The sequence below is a fragment of the Bombus flavifrons genome, chromosome 10, assembly GCF_040668555.2.
Source record: "Bombus flavifrons isolate JBK064 chromosome 10, iyBomFlav1_principal, whole genome shotgun sequence".
In the NCBI taxonomy this organism is placed as follows: domain Eukaryota; kingdom Metazoa; phylum Arthropoda; class Insecta; order Hymenoptera; family Apidae; genus Bombus; species Bombus flavifrons.
Genome location: NC_138451.1, coordinates 10,203,024 through 10,229,856, shown reverse-complemented (window position 1 = coordinate 10,229,856; position 26,833 = coordinate 10,203,024). Strand labels below are relative to the sequence as shown.

The 26,833-nt window shown below is 38.8% G+C and overlaps 1 long non-coding RNA gene across 2 annotated transcripts in view; it reads right to left on the bottom strand.

Moving 5' to 3' along the window:
• LOC138184152 (uncharacterized) overlaps positions 1-25,421 on the bottom strand; it is a 171,829-nt gene extending 146,408 nt beyond the window's left edge. For both annotated transcript variants that reach the window (XR_011174262.1, XR_011174263.1), the window contains exons 1-2: positions 25,331-25,421; positions 24,662-24,801 (exon numbers count right to left, since the gene is read on the bottom strand). This is a non-coding gene — a long non-coding RNA (uncharacterized LOC138184152). The remainder of the gene's footprint in view (positions 1-24,661; positions 24,802-25,330) is intronic.
• Positions 25,422-26,833: the final 1,412 nt, after the last annotated feature.

The window sequence follows — 26,833 nt, the reverse complement described above, 5'->3', positions numbered from 1 at the left end:
AACGCGATTGCGTTCTTGGAACGTGCGTGTTACTTCTTCATTGTATGCAGATGATAGTATTAACCGTGCACGTAGGATTTTAATAAAGGGCAGATTCTTTCGGCTGCACGGTCTTTTCACTGTATCAAAGATACGTCGTATAGAGATTTAATATACAGTTGATAAGCCATACTCGTTGTAGCGGATTCTTTTCACCGGGCCGAACAAACATCACACAGGATATTTTATAGATACCCGATCGATGGAGTAGGGATTTCCGGATTTATGGCTGGTAGAAAATTCTCGTTCCAAGCGTGCATCTGTTCTTAGAACCGACGCAGTACAGACTTCCGAGTGTATACCTGATAGCTGGAAGGCGTATAGTTGACATACAGTCTACAGAGATTTTGGAATTGGTGAAATAAACTTCACACATAGTTGCTAGAGGTTTGCTTTGAGCGTATTTCGTCTTGGGGTTGATGCAATATAAACTTCAATTTGCAAGGTGATTTTTAAAGATGACCTGGCCCTAGGATCAACGAGATAGAAACTTCTCCGGAGGTTAGTTAACGCGTAGTTGAAACGTGTTCGTTTCAGGTTTACATTTACAGGTTCCGCTTATGTAAATGAATTTGAAATAAGTTTACACCTACTGCTCCACGTAGACGATACAAGAACAGCCTCTAATCGTCGTAGACCCTAATACGAACAAGAACATGGAGAACGAAAAATATGATACATTGATTCAGATGTAACATTTATTGCCAATTACCTTGGCTCAAATTTTTCACGAATAGCATATTGTACCGTGCAGACTCAATTTCGTAATAAATATGTAATTTCGTAATAAAACGTCTGTAAAATGCTTCGTCGTTAAATTCTCAAAGGGGTTGGAATTGCGGCAAAGTGTGTTATCGCGAGGACCACGAAAATCGTGGCTCCCTCGGGAACGGTTAAGCAAAGTCGGCCGAGTCATCGCCTCATTAACGTTCCAAGATCGTCATTAATCATCCATGGAGCCCATTGTGCCGCGAGGAGAGGCGCGAGCCTCGCCACTTTACAAGCAAGCGGCCCGCGTGCGCTCGCGCTTGCTCGACGATTAGCGGCCGGGGAAAAATCACGGCCGACTGAGAAAGAGGCAGCCGTGAATCGTCGGCAAATGAATTTTAATGACGAACGGCCTCGATCGCGCCCATTCGAATCCACACCGATGATTGATATATTAAGTATGAGTAGCGCGCGAGGATCAGCCGGTGCATTCCTTTGGTTCCTCTAATAAATTCGCAGTATTCAGCGTAGTTTCCTTTGTTTTCGCCGTCGATCCGTGTTAATTGACAAGACAATTCTAAAAAATTGGATAATCAGGAAAGTTGAAATACGACTTGATTCGAGCGAGGAAAATTATGTTGGAAAATTCGATAAAGCGATATGATACACGGATATATAACACATATACCGATGGATGTGTCTAACATGGAATTGCGTGATCGTTGCGAAGCTACGAATTCTCCGGAAGTTTTATCAATTACACCTAAAGTAAAGCACATGCTGTGTACTATCATGTTTCGAACGTGGAATTGATTTTGAAGCGTAACGTAACGTAATATTGATGTGGCCAATTTGAACAAACCTGTTACCATTCTCGGAAGAAAAATCAATTCTTGATAACTGTGACAATTGCTTGTGCAAGAGTCGCTAGCCGCTTAGCTCTACCAGCGTTCACAAGATAGCAGCTCGCCCTGGTTCGACAATCCAGTTTCCGCGTTTCTCATATTAAGCGACTTTAAACAAATTCAGATTATACGGCCGACAAACTTCCTTCCCTGAAATTACGTGCACGTGAAAACAATTTTTCCGTGAACTCCTATCTCGAATTTCAGTGAAACGAAACGCTACGTTATTTTTCATTGCTGTCTCTTTCTTCCATCGCCTGGCCAAAGTGTCTCATTAATTTTAATCATTTTAATGGGGTTTGCTCTACAAGGAGAAACACACCCATTCGATAGCCAGTAGGAGGGGATGCTTAAATTACACGCGTTAAGCATTTAAATTACAAAATGTCGAATAAATTACAAGCTGATCGGATACCGTTCTCTTTTCTCTCTCTCTCTCTCTCCTTCGTTCCTTTTCTTCCTTACGTCAAGAGAAAAAGAGAAGTTTCGAGCAGGTACTGGCGATTTTCTCAAATAGACGGCGCGACGCTGTTCTCGGGATCGAGATCGATGTACGTGACGAGCCAAAGTCGAGCAAGGATATATCCACGGGTGTCCCGTATGAATAATTAAAATGTATCCCTGAGTAGGCTATCTTTTAAGCTTATCTACAGATACCATGGTAAAGACGTTTCGTTTACAAGATGAATCGCGGATAAAAGTACCGCTCCTCGCGGCAAGAAACCGTATCCTACGATCCCGATTACTTCGGAATAATTCCCCCCTGACTGTATCTCGAATCTATGCTTAACAGCAAATTAAACGCTTTTTTCAAATTGAGTCGTCGAGAAACTCTTATACCTTATACCTGATGATCGTTGAATGGCGACAGCGAGGATTCGGTACTGTACCGATTTATACAAACCAATGTCTATGACAGAGTAAAATTCAACAGCGTTTTGTTAAACGAATTAATTTTATATTGAATTTGACTAACACACGTCTATTTCGTATAAGACAGAAGACGTTCATACTCTAAACATCGAAGAATTATTCTACATACGAATTTATACTTTGAAACTTTAGCCCTCCTATCGAGCTACGAGTCTAACTTTGTACTTGATATCATAAAATCTTCTACTGTCTTTACAAAGATCACTCCGACTCTCTAAATGTTAAATACATAAGTCAAACTTCTTACAAATTTATCCCAGGAAAGCCAACTTTCCCATCGAGCAATATATCAAGCACGGAATCTATGCAAAGAACTTATCAAACAGCACGAAGTTCGATCAAATCCCATATCTTTCCTCGAACAAGCTCCACAAAGCTAACCTCAATTTCTCGAGCAATTGCTCCCTATCCAAGCTCCCCAGGGAAACCGAATCGTTTATCAAGCAAGCGCGAGTATCGAATCATGACAAGCCTGTTCGAACGTTCCTCGCGATGCCGTTCCCCGTGGGTCACGTTCTACCAACGAAATTCCAACACATTCTTCTTCTCGTTCTCTCTGCTCCTTTACCAACCTCTCTCCATCTCTCGGCGTGTTCAGCGTGGAGAACTTTATTAAAGCTCGATCGGTCCCCGAGATATCGGATTCCATGAAGCGGCCATTCGGCCGGCTAATACCGTGAAGATGTAACGCGGATAACCCCGCTTTATTAATTAGCTGCTCTAATCTTCCTGGAACTCGTGTCGCGATAGCGGCAACACGATGCATCATACGGCCGCGGCGTATCGTCGTGATTATCGCGACTGCTACGCGGTTAAACTCGATTTTCGTTCGTAGAAACTCGTCGATAAAACCAGATTACATGGGAAATTTATATAGTGTGATTGTAAGTGATTTAGGTCGTTTGAAGCGCATCCGAGAAAGCGCTTTTCCTTGAAAATTGAAAGCAGATCGGGGGCAAGTTCTTATCAACAAGATCGAAGATTCGTCGAGTACACGAATCCTCGGTTCCTTTAGAAATTAAGTCGCTACTTAACATTAATCGTCGCTCGAATTTCTTCTACCGAAGCAAATGAAGTTTCTAAATTCGCGAATCTAAAAATTCTACAAAGTTAAGCAAAATTTCGACGTTCCTGAATTCTTAGATCTTTACCTTCTGAAACTCCTGCACTCGCAAAACTTCAGCAAGATTCCTAAATTTCTAAACCTAACGATTTTTTAAATTTCAAAGTTTCCACATTCTGGAATCTCTATATTCTAAAACTCCTACATTCCCAATTAGCCGCCAAAATTCCTAATTACCTATATTCCTAAACTCTCAAATGCTTAAATTCTAATATTCCCAAATTCGCAATTTTCGAAATTCCCCAAATCCTGCATCCTCTCTCGAATTCTCGAACGCCTAATGTTCGAGCGAAAGCTGCACACCAGCTCGAACTATAGCCATGCCTACTCAACCTGTTAACCACAAAACTGCGTGAAAACCGGTCACCAGAGAAACCGAAGCAACTGCCGAAGAACCGTCTAAAAGTGGATACTATTACAGGGCATTGTCGGGCAGTAGATTTGTCAGGAAGTCTGATGGGCTCCAGAAACACAAGCGTACGCAGCTGAGAGCCCCTGATTACACGGAGGCACATGACGACTCTATCAGGCCTCCGGCATCGTATGGAATATCCGTACAACTCTTCGCACACTGGCGGACGCTGCACGCTCGTCTCGGATGTTCCACGCGCGTACAAGCGTGTACAAGCGTAGCGTGAAAAATATACGCGCAGATACGAGGATGGTGTTGCCTACCACCTCGCGGAATATCACCCTCTCTGCCTCGGATGGCATTAGAGAACCGAGAACCCGTTTCATTAAACAATACTAAGGGAAGCATATACGGCCGATCTTATCGTGATTCAATGCTCCTGCCAGCTTGTCCGCTCGTCGATACGCTATTTTTATTCTGTACGAGCGATTAAACGGAATTTAGAGGACGACTCAACATGACGCGAATATGCCAAGCGTTGAATGTGGAGATTCGATTTGAGGCTGGCGAGCCGTCTATCGATGAACGCTTTTAGGTTATGTTACGTATGATTCTTGAAATGTTTGTTCGTCGATTTCAGATTGGTTTGAGAATTATTTGGTATTCGTGAAAGGGAGCCGGTGTTTTTTGAATTATTAAATTAAATTATGCTAGTTCAGAATAGTTCTATGTTTATCTGAACTTCGCTCGTTCGACTTAAATTTGTCGCAGGGACGATAATGAAACTTAAACTATTGGATGAAATTGTCGTTAAGGCTGGCAATGGGATTTGGTAATAGCCGCAGGTGTTAAGGAGCGGTTAAGATGAGAAACGGGCTAGCTTGTTTCCACGTAATTAGAATCGCGAGTTAAGTTACTAGTAGAGAGATTGTGTATCAAGGAACACCGAGTAGTATGATCCTATCAGTAATCTGGATCGAGTGAGAGCGAGACTAAAGTTGAGGTTAAGTTACCCTGATTTACGATCTCATTATAGAATTCGAAATACAGGACGTACGAACGTCTACATGTTCATGAAACAAGAAGACGAGGGTCATAATTGCGTACTGTTTGAATCAACATGGCGGAAGATGAGCCTGCTTCTCACTTATCTAAATCAATCAATTAATTCCAAATATAACTATATATACAGGGTGGTTGGTAACTGCTGGTACAAACGGAAAGGGGGTGATTCGACGCGGAAAAAGAAGTTGAAAATGTAGAATAAAATTTTCTTTTTTTTTTCATTTTTTTTTGAAATCTACAGTGAGATCCGTTATAACGAGACGCGATAAAGTGCACGCGTACCGAACGAAAATTCAAAGTCGATTTTCTCGAAAACAAAGCCTTAAACGAAAAATTTTTATTCTATATTTGCGACTTCTTTTTTCGCGTAGAATCACCCCCTTTCCGCTTGTACCACCAGTTACCAACCACCCTGTATATAAAACACATATACTACATATATATAATACACTACATATATAACATAGATGTAAATCATTTTAAATTTAGTATCGATTCTATATAATATCAATTTACCAAAATATCGCTTCTAGCAAGTCATCGTCGCGTTATCTTATCGTTACTATATTAGTAATCACTATGTATCATTAACATATGAACCAACGTTGTCATCATATGGCCATCAACATCATCATACGATATAATCATCATTGTATCAATAACATATCATTGTGATCATCTCATGGCCATTTGATCATTATCGTATTATCATCGTTAACAATTCTACTAACAAAGTACTCTCGCAATATAAAAATGGATACCAAAAGTAGCGCCTTATCAGACATTTCTGACTCTTTCCCCGATTTCCTCTGGCATCTTTTATCCCCAGAAATCTCGAAAATATTTTCGACTTGGGGGAGTCGATGTAAATACACCGACCTTTAACAAGCCCGAATGTATTATTTATGAGGTGCAATGGCAGGCTGCGCGTGGATGTTGCACGGTGCCATGGAGTTTGATTAATCTAATCGGCCTATTAATATTAAACAGTTGATTTTTGGCACCGGTTGTGATTATCGGCCGTGTAAAGATCACGTCCGGCGACCGGTGAAAATTAACGCGATTACCATGCGGCCTGAATCCTAATCGAACGATGCCTGTCGATTGGCCGGCCAGCAAATTGGTTCTTTACCTACCGATCGGATAGCCATAATTAGACTATCAATTTCCTCGTAACGTCGTGTAATTTACCGACGTCCTTGTCTCTCTCTCTCTCTCTCTCTCTCTCTCTCTCTCTCTTTCCTCTTCTTCTCTTCAGCGATTGGTTTTTTGCACATTCGATTGATTCATTTTTAGTACTGTTAATACAACCTTGATTTTAATTGGCCTGATTTTTACGAGAGTTTACGTTAAGTACCCTTTCTGATTACTTAACTGCGGATATTTAATTCGAAATGAAGGGAGTTTCAGGTATAACGAAGTTGCAGTAGGTTAACATTATGGAATTTGGTTTGAACTTTGTACGAAAGCAAAATTTCTCTTCGAATATTTTTCACACCTATAAGTTTCAAAGCAACGATTAATTTCCAGCGAATCTAATCCAAACGCGAACTACTTCTATTAATTCCTATTAATCTAATTGAAAACCGAGTTCAGAATCTGATACAAAACGATGGACCGCTGTTAATACTTTTGAAACTGAACTAAAACGTCCAAGTGCAAACCGCTGACTACTTCCAATAATTTTTAAATCCAATTCAAACCAAATCCAACTGCTTCCAACGATTCCCAAAAGCTGTAGAAGTCGAAGTAAACGTAACGCGGATCATCAATTACACTACGCAGTTCTAGAAATAATTCAATCCAAACCACCGACTAGTCCGACTATGTCCGAAGTCGTCGGACTATGTCAAACTATCTCTCAACCCACTGACTATACTTTCAAAAATCTCTAACCCAAAATTCCACTGAAATCTAATCCAAAACGCAACTCAGATCTAATCCAAACCATCAACTGCACCCAGTATTACATTCAATTCAAACCATACGTCGACTAACCAAATTATCCTCTGAAACCCCGCGCAAACCTAATCCAACCCATCGACCGTTGCCGACAATTTCCCATCCAAATCCAAACCTAACTCGACCAACCTAACCCAAAGCCAATTGAAAGCATCGGCAACACCCGGTAGTTGCCAAAAACCAACGAACGAGTCATCGATGCCGCGATGGCGGCTGGTTGCACCGTGCATTTTTCACGCTACAACGTCATTCGATATCCCGTCATTAATCTAATAATGATAATAACGGTGTAACTCGAGCGAACGAGCCGTACGCAAAGGATTCTAAAAACGGGACAGCCGGTTAAACACACATTTTAGGCGCGCCACTCCAGCTGCCCGTTTAACTATGCTTTAGCGCAAGTTAAACCCGATGATTATGTTGTCAGAGGCCGCGGCGAGGGTGGACAGAGGGACAAGAGAGGAGGGAAAAGGGTGGTCGGTGAAGCGGGCGTACGCACACGCGCTCAACCTGCTTCCTCCTCTTCGAGGATCGCGTTTTTGCGCCTCGCGAGGCCCACGCTTCTCGCGGAGAGGAAATTACCGGACGCCTCGGTGTTCCCTCGTCTGCGACAAGGGAATTTCCATGATCGTAATCATCGATGGATGATGGATCGAGCGTCGAGGAAACTAGTGGGAGAAAATTGACGAATAATCGCCGGTGATGCCTCGTCCAAGAGAAAGTCTCACGAATTTCTTCAACGAAAATCCCTTTTGATGCTGGTGTGGCAAGACATAATGACAGTCTCGAGCAATTTGCACCACCCGCGCGTGTTTGTATAAGACGCAGTGAATAATGACAGGGTATTGTGTCTCTTTTTCTTTTTCCTATTTTTGTCTTTTTTTTGGGGGGGGGGATTGAGAAGGTGATAGCATTAACGGAGAGAGTTTGTGGGAAATCCGTGAATAATCCTAGAGTCGATTCTGACGTAGATTTTCATGCCTTTCTGTGAGAGATTCCCTTTTTTCTTTGGACGTGTTTTAAGAATTTTGCATAATTTATTAACTTTATAAAGAAATCAGTGATCTTATTCTACTTGTAACATAATAATATCCTACGTACACCAAGGTTTAGGTAAAACTGAACAAAATCAGAAAAGATTTTCGAGACTCTAGATTAGGTACCTTAATTTTGAACATATTATTTGTTTCCACGAATGCTATTTTGCATATTTGCCTGCAAAGATACCAAAATTAAATTAAATTACCAAATAAATAGAAAATAAACTTCTGATGAAAAACCGTTCACCTAAAAGTAGTAGCAACCAAAGAACTGCCTCATTGAACCACAGAAATAATCAAAAGAAACGCTAGACACAAGTATCGTTTCTATGAAAAGCAATCACCTCGAGGATAAACAAAGATACTCGTCAGAACAATACAACATTTTAACAATATTGGGAAGTTCAAAGACACGCCGAATCGTCGATTTTCGTCCCGAGAACGAGTGAAAAACGTCGCTATAGTTGCGTGTTTCCGGTACTGAACGGTACCGGCACGCCATCACGATTGAAAAACCATCACGAACAAACCGTGCATTAATCTCGATAATGGTGTCATTTGCTTCGTTCTGCGTTCATAATTTATTTAAACCATCGCAATTGTAAATTAAGATAGGTTGGTAACAAAAAAAAAAAAAAAAATTATACCGGCGATGATCTACATACAACAGCAATTACCGACAGTATTTCGATCTTCTTTACTCGTTGCTTACTTTATTTACTCGTTTATTCTTCCGTCTTTTATCTCGTTTCCAATTTAATTTTTTCCTCCCATATGAACAGAGTTTCTCGACGATTTTTCCAATTGCAACGTTAGAAGGTAAGGATCGGTTAAAAGAGAGTCAATTATGAGCCACAATTTATGTCACGTTTCTGTCCCCTTCGTTTCTCGATCAAGTTCCACTAATGAAATAACTACTCGCGGCCAATTACTCGTCGATGACGAGAGAACGACAGTTGAGTAACTGGAAAATGATGGGAAATGATAAGCTGCAGAATTTCTCGTCGTAGATAGTCGAGGACGATGGACGTGGCTGTGATTGATAGGCTTTCGGTTCCTGTTAACTGTTCGCTACTTCCACTCCGAGCATCCATTTCTTTATTCTTTCTGTTGTTCTTAGGTAGGAGCTTTTGCGAGAGCAAATAACTCTTTAAGATGGAATATGCGAATCTTGAGATTTCAAATTCTTTGATACAAAGTATAAATTTCCTACATCCTCTAGGTTTTTCTGGATTCCTCTGCCACCACGTTCTTCTACATTTTTTCTCTACAAGATTCTTTCAGATTCTCTCAGATTCTTCCTCCAGATTTTTCTCCAAGATTCTTCGAGTTCATTCTTCGAGTCTGCATTCGAAAGATATCGGAATCTAAGAAATTATTTTTACTACCACAACTAATAAATCTCTTTCCTAAACTTTCCTAAAGATCAAACGTCTACGTACGCATAATTTACGTTCTTCTCAAAAGATTGGAGAAACACGTAACGGTACAAAAGGAATGGAACACATTAGAATTTGGCCACCACTTCCCTTCCACCTTTTAATTCCCCAAACTATCCCGAAGTAACATTTATTTAGGTTCTGTCCTCGTTAAAAAATTCTATTCCAAGTCAAGTGATATATCTTAATGAGAGATCTGATATTTTGGAAACATTTACATTACGCAACAATCTGATGCACACGTATCTATGTACAACATATTGCACTGAAACAAACTACGATATTTCAACGTCATAAACGTACTACTATAACAAATCTGCCGTGTTCAATGCGTTGCCCTAAATTACTCAATATTATCAGTATTTCCAATGTGTTTAACCGCGGTACTCTAACGTCATAGGTATATCATAAAAATTTCCATTCAATGGACAACGCGCTAGCGTACAAATTTCACAAGCTTTCCAATAATTCCGATACTTTGTTGCGAAACGAGAGAAAGGAAACTAAAAAACAGATTGGAGCATCGACTGCCGTGGAAACCGGAGTCGTGCGTGCGGATGTTCACGCGCGTGACGGTGCCCCATTATTTTCACCCGATGAAACAATTAGTCAGCCGGCCAGCCGGTCGGTAATTAGACAAAGGACAATTACCGCGATTCATCTCGTTATCTCGCCAGACACGTGTAAGACAAGCTGTTATGAACGATCGTCTCCGCGCAGCAATGTATCGAACGATAATTATAATTGGCCGCATCTCGTTATACGTAAGATCGTTTCCTTCCCGAAAACACGCTCGAATTCCATGCAAAACGGCCTTTATTATCCTTGCACGATTTATCGATCCCTCCGGTCAGACTCTTCCATGAATTGGTCGTCATACCGCGATGGATTTTAGTTGAAAAAGAACAGAGCGTCCAGGCCGGTGGAATTAAAAATGGTAAAATGGTAATTGCGACGTTTAATGAAAATTGTCGGCTGATTGGCTCCTTGCTTGGCGATTGCAATTTTTCACGACGGGATCGTTGTTTGGTGTATAAAGAGCAGATAAGATTCTGACAAATTGTTGTTCGAGGTATCCTATCGCTGGTGATGTATCATCTATAGGGACGTTAATGATAATCACCGAGGATATTTGTAATATTATACGTAGGCATATTAATTTGTAGAAATTGAAATTTATTATAATTTACGCGCGGTAGCTCTTTGAGGAAATTAGAAATAACTAGGAGAAGACAGTATAATAAGATAGAGTGGAGAATTATAGAATTATAAATTAGCGAGTGACGATTTGCCTAGAAGCTTGCTGTCCATAACTCGTTAATTTCATTTAATTCAGAATCGAGTTACGGCGATATACGTACACTATAAAACTTCGGGAAAGAATTTCTTCGATAGAGAATTTGTATGTTACGATAAACCTAAGGCGTTCATAAGCCTTGACATTTATAATTCCATAAATATGAATTCATAAAGATTTCATTAGTAAGATAATATGAAATGATAAAGATACCATAGCACAGAACGAGAATAAAAAACTGCCACTTAAATTTCATGAAAATTAGCGAAATCTAATCAGCGATCTCTTACGTACTTCCTGAACCACGATAATACAATTAAACAGCGTTAACGTGGAAATAAATGATCGTGTAATAAACAGAGATTTCCCCTTACGTGTTCTTTCCGTCTGAATTTTATCGAAATCCGCAGAACCCAATCCGCAATTTATTCTGCGAAATTATCGGCCAATGAAAAGCTTCTGCAAAAGTTGCACCCTTTAACGCGAATAGAGAAATCAACCCCTTTATATACGCTTCTTCCATTCGCGTTCTAGTAACATCTATAAAATCTCATCAACAATTATTTTCACGATTCACGTGTTCATCGCGATACCATCGGCAATTAAATACCACTAACGCGAAAATGAGTGTTCTTTTAAGAGGGGACGAAGCCTGTCACGAAACACACCCTCACGCGTTCCCTGTAAAATTTTACTTATTGCTACTCTCACGGCTTTACGCTTAATGTACTCGGTATAAATACTTAATGTCGTTCGATAAAAACATTATGAATACGTAATGGAATTTTTGATTGACAAGTGAAAAATGTAAACACGGAATTGCATTGATTAATCGAAGAAGTAAAAGTATTTTACGTTTGTACTTCAGTAGGAGAAATTTAGCAAATTTAAGAAATCTCTTTTCGTAATTACGTTTTATAATTAGGCAGCGGATGTTTATGACTATTCACGTTTTTATCGAATTAAAGAAATGGAACGCAAGCAGACGTTTGTTACAGAAACGAATATCACGATGAATAATATACTTTGAATATTTTATACAACATTTTTACAATTTCGTACAGTATTTGTAACTTTAAAAAATCTTTTCCATTTTTTATTCGATTTATAGTGAAAATACTTAAAGAGAAGAGAAAAGAACGAAAGTAATGTAAAAAAAAAAATGTCAAATAATGCTTCTGATTATCAGACGTTTTCAAAATCTAGATATCATTTAAAATCTGCCAAATTTACGATTATTCACGTGACCACCGTGACTCTCCTGATAGAATCTCGCTTCGTCTATTCGAGGAAACGATTCGCGTGCATTCTCGTAATTTTATCGGCGAAACAAAAAATAAATATAGTCGAAATGGAAGAGGATTGTAATCATCTGGCAACGTGGAAGAGGCGTCGAAATGCGATACCGCTCGATATCAGATGAGCCGATAATCGATCCATTAATAACGTCTGGTTGGATCCATTATTAATGGTAATTAAGCCGATATAGAAATTGATTGCGCGACGCGACGCAGCTGGACGTTACTAAATAATATATATCGCGAGCTCGTGGTCAATGACGCGTGACAAACCCCCATTTACAATGCAATGTAACGGAGCACCCTGCTTTCGCCACTTTTATCATCTATGTTTAGACTTTCATCGCGATAGACGAACATCGAATTTTTATTTTATTACTTTCTATAAAACTGCGATTACCTTTCATGTCTTCCTGCCATGTCAATTATTTTATTCGTATAGTGAAAAAGAACATTGTAAAGCTTTAAGAATTATTATATGGTCGTCATATACATAGACATAGATGGTTTAACATTTTTCTGCTGATTTTACAATATCGATCGATCATCACAAATTCAGCCTACGATATTTTACGGTATATTTCTTATAAAAGATATTGCGTGTATCTATTTTCAGGATTAGCTGTATCTTCATAATTCATATATATCATAAAAAGATTTAATCATCTTCAGCAATGAACCGATGAAACATTCGTCGAAAGATCAAATCAATTTCCTGTCCCTAACTTATCGAATTTCTCTGACTTAGAAATAAAAACTGGTAAATATATGTTGACAGAAGCTTCTCTTGCCAGGACTTAAAAAATGACGGTAGGCAATATAAATTCAGTGCAAAATATGTAAATAAAATATAAAATACCAAAGATAAAGTACCAAAGTTCATGCGTTAACGAATAAAAAATCCTTTGTAAATCATTGTAATTTACGAATAATCACGTGGACCACCACAGTCATCTACAATTCTGATCACCGAGCAGCGTCCAATAAATTCGGGAATCGAACGAGCGCCAGGGAGCCGCGATAAAAAGTGGCGAAAAACAGGGAATCGATCAAGCCCCCCTCGATATTTTTCCCGGGCAGATAAAAACGACGGTATTTACCGAGCAGATTTATTCGAACCCTCCTCGTCCATATTTTTTTTCACCCGTGCATCGTTTCGTTCCTGTGTATGTAACTCTGTGTATATACATATACATATGGATATATACAAGTACAAACACCCTCAACCACCCCCTGATCCCCTACCATACGAGAGCGTGTCAATTGCGTGGCAACCGGGTCCACGATTGGATAACACCAGGTCGGCTCGCTATATCGAGCTTCGATTATTGGTTCACCATGGGGTAGGTGGGCGAGGCATTTGCACACCGGTGTTTCCTCTTCTTCTCTGTCTACCCTGTTCTCGCAGTCTCCCCTTGCACCGGACCAGAGCTGCAGGACCAAAACGAGCTCCCAATTAACCAACAATCCGAAACAATTTAGCCGGTCAGATCGTATCTGCGCTTTCAGCGCGCGCAACTTCGCGCCAGCATCCTTAAGCCGCGTTCATACGGGTTCGACTGGAAGCAGGTTATAAGAATATCGAAGATCAAGAGATAACGCGATATTTCCTTCGCAATCTCTTTATCCATCGATCTGCGTTATCTGGTTTGCTTTGTTCATATCGTGGCGGTGAAGGAAATTTCAGGCATTCGTTTAATATCTTTTTCGTCGACTTTATAAAAATTAAAGCAGATAGGTATTACGAATTTATAACGTTACATATGATAGGTTACTGTTTGATCCTTAATGGGTGTTCTTTCAAGGTGGATGTAAGCATGAAGAAAGTAAGTACGTTGGATTGGATGGTAATAGGATGGTATACACAGGTAGGTGTTGGTTTGAAGATATCCTTGGATGAGTAGAGTAAAGGCTGATTCGCACTGATGGAAATGGTATGTAAGTAGATAAGCTTCTTACGATTATCAATTATGGATTATTCAAATCAGTGAGATTTTGTAGTCAGCCATCGGTACGAAAGTATTCATAGATGCAGCGAATAAAGGCTGATTCACATTTATGGAAATGAAATTTAAACAGTTAGAGCTTCTTATAATCATTAGCAATGGATCGATAGTTGGATATTAGATAGGTGTACAAAGGTATTCATAGGTGAAATGGATTAAGGTTGATTCACATTGATAACAATGGAATAGGAATAAGTAGTAAATACATAGGGCTTATTACAACCACTACAGTTATAGTTATAGTTTCTTCGAAATATTTATGGATGAGTCGAGTAAAGGTTGATTTACATCAATATAAGTAAAACATAAGTAGACGAAACTTCTTACAACTATCAACGAAGGAACACACTGATGAATAAAATTCGTAAATAGAAATTGCTTGAAAAATTTTTACAAACCAAGTGAATAAAGGCTGATTCACATCGATAAAAGCGAAATGTACCAGCATGGAGCTTCCTTCGCACCTTGTACGACAAAAATACCTAGTAAAAAACCCAATCCTTGACTACCATGTATTTCACATCGGTCTAAACGATCTGCAAGCGCAACAGAAATCCAGAAGTTCACCAAAAAGGCAAACAACAACCGGTACGTTTTCCTGCGTGTTCACCATCAGTTTGTACGCGAACCATGGGATTACCGGATAGGAGATCGTGAATCTCGCGTAACAAGGACGAACGAGGAAGAGATCTGTGGGTGGGTGGAGGCACGTACCTACTTCTGTGCCGGCTTAGACGCCGATAGGCCGACGGCGCTCTCTTTGCACGCTTATTACCCTAATGCCAGTACTTAACACACTGTTGCTCGAACGTATTCGTCGGGCTTATTTGCCGTGGCAACGACCGGCTGTCCCGGTTTACCCTGGGACCCCCCTCGAGCGTGCCGCCCCTTTTATCTGGCCATTTTGCATTTTTCCCTTGCCTCGAACAGAGATCATTCCGAGATTTCGTTCCATAAGTTTCCATGCAAACTTTAACACAGAGAGATCAGTATATTTTGACAAGGCTGTCTACCGTCGTAAACTACGTCCCTCCATTTAGCTGTAATTTGCTGTAATTTGTATTGTAAAAAGGTGCGACCGTTTAGAGTTATTCGTTTGTTTCAGTTAACGATTGGGTTAGGATTTATATACAAATCTAATTTTTTATTGTTCCAAGTCTTGGAAAAATTTATAAAAATTCTGCAACGGTTATCGATGTGTCTGCCATATTATGTCATCGTTTCTTAAGTGAGATCTTCAAATTTTCTTCGACAAACGTGAAAATGCATTTTATGTAAATTTAAATTTGAAGATCCTCCGATATTTATAGTAGTACTCCAAAGTATATGTAAGAGAAGCGTATTTTAAAATTCTACATTATAGAGAAGAAATAGAAATAATGTTTCTATCAATAGACATAGATTTTTCAAGATTATAATTTACGAGTAAACACTTCCTTGTTTATACGTTCGTTTCACTGTGCGTATTTTATTGTTCGCTTTCCTGAGAACCATTTTCGTGGCTACAATCTGAGAACTGTCGTCATCATCGGCAACCCTCGTCATGAACCGTCCATACGAATGAACCTAATAAATGTCACTATAGATCCACAATCTACATAATATGTTATCGAGTATTAGAAAACTGATGCGTTTTGACATTAAAGCCACGATTTATGGCGATTTCTCGAGATTAGGTCTTGAATCGACGGTAAATTTGTGACAATGGAAAATTGGTACAGTGACAGGCTGTCGATTTCGAGTTTATGTAGTTACAAATTCTGCTCGATCGGTAACCATAGAATCGAATATTGCAAAATAAGTAAGTAAACCGCATAATGCAAACGCCTGGGACACGGTAAACAACCAGCCCCGCAAATTACACGCTCCAACGTGATTATGTTCGAACACTGATTGCTATACCTGAGAGGTAAACAGTAATGACTTCGAGATTACATCTATTTAAAGGTTATAATAAAGTTCTAAGCGCTACACGGAGCGAGCCAGTTCGCACTTTTACTCGCAATGTCTGCTAAACTGCCAACATTAAAGTCTACAACGTTGTTTCATCCTTTTAAAAGTTCACCGCATATCCTAGCCATTATCCCGGTTTCAGTAAAGAAAGAAAAGCGAAGCTAAAAAATTGCTAGTTTGTTTAAGAAAATCTTCCACATTCTCCGCTTCTATTACAACCAACGATCATAATTTATCGATCGTATTTCTCGTAAGCGAGAATTCTCTCCGATACTATCCCTTTAGAGAAATTTATTCTTTCAAGCCGTTAACTGGCAGTTCCTTTTTCCTGCGATTTGTCCATATATAATTCTGTAAATTTCTATCGCTTTCCAATAAATTTAATCTACAGTCCGATGTCTATATAAAATCTCATTAACATTATGTTGATGCTGAAGCCAAGTAAACTGAGATACAATGACCATGAAATAACACGTCAGTATGAAAATATATGGGATTAGAAGTTCAAATGGATGGAAGAACATAATTTTATTAACTTAAAACACTAACGCTACGATCAATCGCTGCTACTAAGTAATCTTGATTCTTCTGTTGGTCGCAAGATTACCAGAAATTATAAACAACGCCTCGAAAACCTTTCGCATCGTAGAAATCATCTTAGAAAGTATAAAGAGTATCATGGAAAGAGCCGCGTGAAGCAAAAACGAACGAGATATACTTTATTCCGCTATAACGTTGTATTCTCAAAAATACTAGATACAAATATCTTCCAATTAAAACAAATTACTATCTAAGCATTACGGACACGACCATGAGATCCGAATAAATTCCTCTCGACCGTCGCACCAAACGGAGAGAATAACCGCCGATGGGTTAAGAAACTCATTCGTCCGAGAGTTTCAAGGAACGATCTGGTTCTCCTCTCGTGACGAAAGAATAGGAATTATCATAACATCACTGTCAATTTCGAGCAAGATAGAAATGCAGAACGCCGATAGAAAGACAGAGACAAGAATAGAACGGCGCAGTGATTCGATACAGAAAGAAGGGGGGACGCTTTCGCTCTAGGCACCCGGTATATAGATCGTTCGTACGCGATGCTGCCCCAATGGCGTGGCGTTCTCGGCAGATAATTATCACTAACCATCAGCTATTTGCGAGGAATGGCTGATAATTGCTATGTTGTTCGGCCTCTACCGACCGATAACCCGCCTAGGACTCCTTTTAGACGAGCTGCTCGCAGTCACTGCAACCTCCAGGGCCCCTCTTTCTAACGTTTTTATTCTTTCCTTTTTATACGCTCCACGACCCTTCCACCGTCCCTTTTCCTTTAAGCTCGGTGCTCTTCGACCATGGATCTGTAACGCAAGGAAAATCTTGCACCGCGCTTTCGATAATTGCATTTTCCACTGTTACACAGGAATTCTTATATTCTACAGATTTGGAATTTTTCTATTCCGTGTTATGCAGGTCAGCAGAAAGTTAGTTATATGTAGATTATTTTGCAACCTGTGTCTTCTCACTGTATATGGTTTCTTATAGTTTTCTATATCTTTAACAAAGATCGTATTATTATATGTTGAATGATTGATTCGAGTCTGACGTAATTCACACTAATTCGAATTTAAGAAGAATCTAAAGCCAGTTTGAATGCAACGTGAAGTTAGAGTGAACCTAGTAGGAAGGTCGAAAGAGTCTCCTCCTAATTTAATCTGATTCGAGCTTAATAAAAATCTAATCCGACTTAATTTCAGTGAACCAAACTTAAACTTGAAAACGGAAGATCCGACAAGAAAGGAGCGAGACGATTGTCCACAATTTTAGCGTTAGATCTGATCCTAATTCTCATTTTTGTTTTTCCTCCTTCTGCCACAGATATACCAAAAATATTCACCGTTGCCATTAACTCATAGCCATTACCTGCTCGACGTTCCCGCCTCTAGAATAATAATCACCAACGTTCGTGAAGAAATAACATTTCAACGATAGCAGCATCTTTCCTAGAAAGCACCCCTCTACCATCTCCTTCTCCAGACTGGCTATCATTAATCGCAATTAATTCGCAAATATCGTCTTACAGGGGGATTACCGGTCGCCATGATATCTCGTTACATTTTTCGACGCCCCCAACGACTGATACCCACGATTACTCGAGACGAGAGAAGAGGTTAGGGTAAAAGAAGTTTGAAGAGGCAACGCCATATACACCCTACAGCGGAAAGACACGCAACGTTAACGCGCGTGTACTCGCGAGCCACTGGTTGGATAACTCTCTTATTGCCCTGTAAATCGTAATGTTACACCAGCAATTTAATAAGCCGGCCGCGTTCACTTATCCCCACTGACGAGCGCTGGCTCACATAATAATGTTAATGGTAGCGAGTATATCTTCTAGGACAGCTCGGGGGAGCCGGCTAAAGCGGCTTATAAATGTGTCGGTTATATGTGTGTAAATAGCGTGAGAGTGGAGCGGTCAGTGAGTGAATGGTAATACACTGAAGCACGCGTGGAGGAGGCTGGTGCAACTTTTGATCGGGAACAGATGGTAATTCAATGGTTTCTGTACGGTAACTGATGATGCATTCAGATTGTGGATTTTTATGCGTTTATGGGAAATTTAAAATGTAAAAGTCCGCAGAATGCGCATAATATATAGAAATATATAAAATATACAAAGGGTATAGCGTCTATTGTAATTTTCCATCGGCAAAATTGTTTACATCGCGTTTCTTCCTACTTTTATATAAAAATATATTTTTACGAAGTAATACCTTTACCAAGATATGAATTTGCTGAAATATCCGCAGTTTATTCCGCCTCCTTTCGATTCTTAGAATATCGTACTTGATTGGAGTTAGCGTTGCAGGTTTGGAAAGTTTGAGATAGCGTCTTTGCCATAAGAGAATTTTGGAAAATTGAACGAGATTGCTGGATCCTTTAATTAGAAATAGACGGCAATTCTTGTAATTGAAACTTTGAGGATGGATTTTTAGTAGCGATAGAGGAAATTTTCTTAGATCGCGTTTCTTACCTACTTTTATATAAAAATATATTTTTACGAAGTAATACCTTTACCAAGATATGAATTTGCTGAAATATCCGCAGTTTATTCCGCCTCCTTTCGATTCTTAGAATATCGTACTTGATTCGAGTTAGCGTTGCAGGTTTGGAAAGTTTGAGATAGCGTCTTTGCCATAAGAGAATTTTGGAAAATTGAACGAGATTGCTGGATCCTTTAATTAGAAATAGACGGCAATTCTTGTAATTGAAACTTTGAGGGTGGATTTAGTAGCGATAAAGGAAATTTGAACTTTTAGATAGTATCTAATCACAGTTAGTGCTGTGGATTTGGAAACGTCAAATCCTCTTCAAAGTGGACATTGATTATCACAATAAAAGAAGCGAAAGTGAAATTCACGCGATAAAACTGATTCTTACGAGCAATTACAGAATCTTACACAATGTTTCTTTAACCTAACCAGACTTAACAAGCCAAGTCTAACCTCGGCGCTGAAAGAAATTACAAACCACCTGGTAGAAACATCTCAACCACCATAAAACAGAACCACATTACTGTAAATTCTTTGACGAACTTTCTCCATCTTCTCTGAAACACGTTCGGACACGTTCAAACGCCCAAACCATCCACTTCAATGACTTCTTCCAAACCAACTACTCATCAACGCTGAAACCATACATTCATTTGCACGAGAAGCACTTCTACCGAAAGATCAAAATCGACGATCAGAGATAAAAGAAATGTAAGATTATCAGATAACACAGTCGAAGAATCCATCGGATCCCCTCCAATCACACGAAGAAACTTCGTGAGGATCTCGATTCGCCTCGAAGGCAACCGTAATTACGCGTGGCGACTATTCATTAAGCTGATTGCACCTTCCTTCTTCTCCCTGTTCTCGTTTTCCATTCCAACTGGCCGGAACGTTATCGCGGTTGTTCGCGTAAAATCGAGCGATTCCTCGCGACCGCTGCCCTCGGTTGCCGTGCGCACACGTTCAAATTGCGCCTCTATGCATCGATTTAACGAGAGTCGAATAATGCAGGCGGCATTTTTCTGGGACACCCGTTGATTCGCGGCCAGCGTTCATCTCGATGAGGGATCGCGGAACATCGTTTTATCGTTCGGGATATTATTACCGCGAGATGGAGGAAAAGGTGCTGCTTCTTTTCTTTTTTTCTTTCCTCCTCTTTCCCTTTTTACTCTGCTGTTCGTTTCTTTATTTGCGGACAGGATTGGGCTGGTCGAAACGGTGAAAGGTTAGAGAGGCTTCGAAGTGGTTTTAAGATAATTTCGAAGTTAGCTGCAGTGTGTTACATCTAACAGGTTCGAGTAGGCAAATAGCAAAGGAATAAGATTTTTGTAAAATACCGAACGGAGCCTGTAGGAGGTTTGATTTCGACTGGATTTTATCTGCTTGGAATACATTTGCTTGGAATAAAAATCGCCGAATTTTTAGCGAAGAATTGCTTTACCATTTACCAATTAACTAGAACTTTCAGATCAGTTACACTGCGTTATAGAAGATTGAATAAAAAGAATGACAAAGGGATGAGATTGTTACGGTATACCAAATAAGGAATGTAAATAGCGTTAATTAGATTTTATCAGGTTTTGTGTTGGAATAATTATTGAATTATCACGTTGATTACATCTTCCCACACGCTCGTAACGCGTGCTTTTCCAAAGTTTCCACAGCCAACGATCGAATGCAATCGGAATTTTAGCGCTACCTGTAACCAAATAAAACATCAGGAAACCTCCACGACGTGATACACTTTGCAAAGAACCAAACCGCTCTAACCTGCGTAATCATTCAATTTGCAGATCCGTCAATTACAGGGAAATAATTGATCGGACTTACTGATCCGTCAATTACAAGGAAATAATTTATCGGTTTCAATTAATCTAGACAAAAATCCGAAAGCACGCGAGAAGATCAAACCGTGAATGTTTCAAAAAGTAAGAAAAAAGAAAGAAATTTGCGCGCACCATCGGTTACTTTCCCCGACGTCTCTATTACTCGAAAGCGGGCAGGTTAATTTCCCCTTTGGACGAGGAAGAAGGGAAGAAAAGAACAGGAGGTTATTAGAAGGGCTTATCACGATCAGCTTTCTCGCAATTACCGCTCACGAATAGAATCGGTGGACTTCTCGAGTGACTTCTGGCCGGATACTAAACTACCCGTGCGTCCGATCGATCGATAATGAACACGTGGAAGTATTCGAGGAGGATACGTGACCGTGCATACGCACGCATCCCGAGCGTGTTCGAACCGAGAATGCATAGGCCCGCCACGATACATCTCTTCTGATCGAATGCGTTATAATCATCGCGACGACATTGTAATATCGTTGCCCTCCGCCAATAGACGTCTGGTGATCGTAGAAGTATTCCTCGACGTGACTTCCTCCGGTGAATCGTCTATCGATCGATCGATCACTAACCATGGAAATATGAATTCACAGGGACTATTAATATTTTGTGATCGTGTGCATTCAAATGGCTATTCTTGGCCAGCCATTGAAATTGTTTTAATGTATCAAGTGTCTTGGATAGCAAGGATTAATAAAAAGTTTTTATTGGAGATGGGAATTATGCGCGGAGATTTGTCTGAGAATTTACGTAAATTCGTGGAGATCGAGTTTGAAAATTTTCGAAGTCTGAATTTCGATTGAGTTTGATTAGAAATACATTCAGAGGACTAGATGTTTTCGCCATACAATTAAATTTTTCTTTTAATCTGCTTGGATGTGAGTGGTTCGATTTGAAATTTTCGGCCAGCATTGAATTTAAGATGAGTTTCAATTGAAATGCATCGAGATGGCTATTTTTCGATATTGATGAAATTTGCATCAGTTTCTTTGAATGAGATTTGAATACATGTTGGACTAGGTTCCACTTGGAAATCTTGCGAACATTGAATTTCAAGAATTAAGAATCAAACGGCTACACTTCGATGATAATCCTTAGTTCATATTTGACTAGGTTGGTTTAATTTGTTTTAAAATCGTTTGAGCAAAGTCTAGATACGAGTTGAATTTCTTATTACATGCAGGAATGATATGATAAGTAAGTCTACATAAATTTGTATTAATTGCAGTTTGTTTAAATGACTATAAGTTTGTAAAAATAAGATTTAAATTTGGATGAAGTTTCTGTTGATACATTCAAAATTCATATAATAGACATAGGATGGATGCAGATTAAAAAGCATAAATCTCAACTAGCTTTAAGTTAGGTTTGGGTCATCTACAGTGATTTGAATCAGGTACGATATAATCTGGTGTAGGTATTTTACATATATTTATGTTGATCTTTGTTTAAGCATAAGCATAGTTCAGATAAAATATAAATTTCGATATCATGTAGACTATATTTAAAGATTAAACGGTATGGTAAATTACAAACTTCATGGAGAACACGGAAATCTCTGTCAAGATTATCTCGTGAAAATCAGAATTAATTCTGGAAGTTTACATTGTATGTAAATGATTGAAATTTTTCAAAATAGTGAAGTTGAAACAAGTATGCGGTCAAGTGGAATCGGTTCGAGTGGAATCCAGAGAAGTTCAACGTAAGAATGTGGAAATCGATGATCACTCTACTAGCTGGCAAAGGCATCTTATTAAACATGCTGATACCAGTGCGTGATTCGCCTCATTTACAATACACGAAGCACATCATCCTAACATTCTATGGAAAATTCCTCCAGGCGGATTTCGATCAACCAAATATTCCGCAATAAAATAAGAAGATCTGTACACTCAGCTCATTAACGATATTTCTAAGATAAAAAATTTATTCGAATCAATTACAGTGTATTTGTAACGAATCTCTGATTCTTATATTAATCGATGCTTCAAAGAGTGTACTATAATATAAATTCACGAAGGTTTGCAAAAATAAAAAACATCTGTTTCAATTCATAAATATTTTAAAAGTTCTAAATGTCTGTAAAGGAAATGCTCTTCCCCTGGTTCGAAATTGTACATGCGTGTATTCTAAATAAATTTTCTGTATTAAAATTATCTCATAATGAACTGAGATTTTGCACCTACAAACTGTTCTATTTCATTCTTGAATATTTAGAAGTAAAAGAATTTCTATTACCTTCCTCAGCTAATAGAAATTTTATTCAAAAAGAATGTTGAATTATAAAGAAATTTCTAATCTCCAAAAATTAATGATTCTTAAACATTGCTTAAAGCAATTAAAAACTACAGAAATTCCAAATTAGCATTCGAGGATGTTGAAGATATTCTTCAAATAGCAATTAATTAAAACACATTTATTATGCCATCATTAGCCACGCTTCTGTAAATTACCTCTATATATCGAACCCAATAACTCACCCTCCTTATATGTACCAGTCCTATAAACGGACTTAACCGCAGCCGGATCGTCGTTCCAGCGAACTTTATGCAAATTTACGAGAACGTTCAACGCGTCAGCATAAAGTCCATCAGCTGCGACGTTGTTCGTTCAGCAGCCGGGTGCACGCATTTTTATCGCGTCGGTTCGAGAGCCAGCGAAACCGGTGTCGTAATATACAATCGAACGAAAGTCCGATCTCCTCGACTGCTGGAGAAACTCGTGAAATTCCTTCCGTGATTGTTCTCCAGCTATTCTCATTCTTTCGATGAATCGATTAAAAGGGGTGGGGTGAAAGGTGTTACACACCTGTTCGACGTGATTATTCTAAAATATTGTTATAGGTTATGAAAAGAATGGTGGTAGGTCGAAAATCGAATATTTTAACAATATTTTCATTTAGTACTTGTATTTAGGATAATGGTATCTTTTGTAAAGTGAGATTAGATTTTGGTGAAGTAGATTTGAGTTAGGTTTGACAGATTAAGAATATGAGAAATTTCAAGGTTAGTTTTGTAGTATTCAAATAATGGTTAATCTGAGAAATTAAAGTTAATTTTGAAGAATATTCGATGTGGTGGAATTGTAAAATGTTTGCATGAGTTTGGTAATGAGGCTTTACGTATACTTTAAGCACTTACGTGCATCTTTTATCTTTTACGGAAAAATTATAAAAAGAGCTACTGTGGAATATACTAACCATAAATTTTCTGAAGGACGTAACTAATTTTTAATGTACAAGCTTAAAAAGCGAGACACAATAGTCTTAAATCAAATACATTTGTATACATATATTATATTATATGTATTATAATTAATCTACCTATATCTAATCTTTAATCTATCGTCGATTAATATGTGCGCCAAGCTCATCAGTTTCACAAATGATTATCATGTAATTTACAAAGAATTAAAAACTGATCCTATATTCTAGTACTAATTTTCTTACAGTTAATCATTTTATTCTTCTAATAGCTCGATTCATGTTCAATTTTTCTAGTAAAATCTACATAACCTAACCTCAATCTCGGTAACTCTACATCGAACCTATTAAAACGATCTTAGTCATAAAATAATAAACACTCTCTCGAGTACCGCTAGAATCTTCTTCGCTCTAATCTACTTTACGTAATTAATTAACAACTTACCAAAACGCGATCCAATCGAAGAATTCCACAAGGCGGTTTCTATCCGGGTCGCGAATCCGGAAAGGAAGGTGTCCCGCAATTTTCCCTGATTTTACGATTCCTCCTCCCGAATGGTAGAATCAAAACCGCTGAATTACACGCTGAAAACGATGCAAACTCGTATAAGATGAATCGTGTACGAGAAGTCCGTGCCGGCTGGCCGTATAGAAAGCGGTGGAAAAGGCTTCGAACAGCGTTACACGCCTAATAACCGAGTATCATCTCTCTGTCGAGAGTCGAGGAGCGGGGAATTTCTACGATTCGAGATCTCGATCCGTGGATCTGTCTAATGTGGCCCAACCACGCGAACCTATCATAACCTGGGCCAACCTCAGCCATCTAACCACATGTTTGCGAAGCTAACTTCTTACAGCCTCGATTTCCCTTGGATTTGCATTTCTACCAGTGCTAACGTTCCCGCGGGATCAACGTTCCTTACCATCTTTCCGTCTTTTCCGTCTTTTTATTCCCTAGAATCGTTTCGTATCGTTCCAAAAAGGAAATAACCACTAGGAGAAACGATATGATTGTTCGAATGGAGATTGGCCGGCGCTATTAAGACCTTGTTAATGCAATTTCTGATCGATTTTTTTGCGAGAAGTGGGTAATCAGACTTGTCCAACGATTTACCTGTGAACGGAAGATTGTTCGGTGATTTAAAACGCAGTTTGAGCTTCTCATTCTTGCATCTTCGACACGCTATTTATGTTTACGAGTCGCGTCAGACGCGTGGTCACGTGATGCGCAAACTACTAGTGCGCAATCATTACCAATTCACGATTTTCATAATCATAAAGGATCGCGTTGTATTTATTGTATCATTATACAAATCATTTGCTAAATCTGTTAATTAAATAATAGATATGTTTGCTTAATCCAGCTTGACAGATACACTGTCGGCCATAAAAATTAATTGAATTGTTTTTCACTGCTTTTACTTTCTAGGTGTTTTATTATAAATCTTATTTTATTCGCATCATTTATGCTTTAATATGTAAAATCCTAAATAATGTAAAGTTTATGAACATTTTTCAATAAATGTAATCAGTAGATGTTCTACTATTTATAGTTTTTCCACCTAACCCTATCGAAACGGAATTTTCCAATATCATAATGCAAACTATAATACACAGTTAAATTTGATAAAAGTTACAGGTTTTTAATTTCTGAAATGAGATACGTAGCTCTGTCCAATGGTACCAGAAAAATAATAATAACACAACGATCTCCCGAAAAGCTACTTTACGATTTCTAGTAACATTAATGTCGCAACGATTAAGATGTGAATGTTTATAAAAGTAGGTTTCTATATCAAGTTAAAAATGTGTATGTTCATAGAAGTAGCTTTCTATTTCTAAATTAGGTTTTGATTTCCTTTAGATTTTGACCACATAGATTTATTTACCTTTGCTAACTCGATAGAGTAAAGATGGGCCCAGAGAAAACAAGGTTAATTAACGTGTTGAAGACGGAACGGCGTCTCGTTTTATTTGATCGAATATAGAGCTTGAAATGGTAGATTACAAATACAGCCAGTTTCTTTCGCGCGGGAAAAGCTACCTAGTTCATTATTGGAAAAAAAAGTGGCAGAGCGTTGTTAGACTTAAAATTAAAAGGAAGTTTATGAGGTTAATTGTTAAGAACGAGGACTGTGTAAGAATTCTTACAATTGCGTCCAGTTTCCGTGATTGTATTTATGTTCACAGAAACCAGTTTCCTTGACCAGAGTGAAATTTCACGTAGATCTGAACAACTGGAGTTAGACCGAGTAATTCTAGGTGATTCTTCAAGACCAGTTCCTCGAGATCAAAGTGAAACGCTTGGATCGGTTTCTGGCAACCGTATATAGACACCTTTGGAACCAGTCCCTATTATCAGAGCGAGATTCCTTGACATCGGTTTACTATGACTGCACCTGGGCTCGAAGATTTCTTGCGAATGACGGTCGACACTTCGTGGTCGGGTTGTTAGAACTCAATTGAAGTCACGTGAAATACTAGATGACCGATATTCCGCTCCCTTTTCACTGGAAATAAGATTCGTTCGATCTAAAGCTAGTCTCGTTTTCAATACAGTATCTATGGAATTCGAGATTATTTTTGGAACGACATGTAAAATAAAAGAAACTCCTCT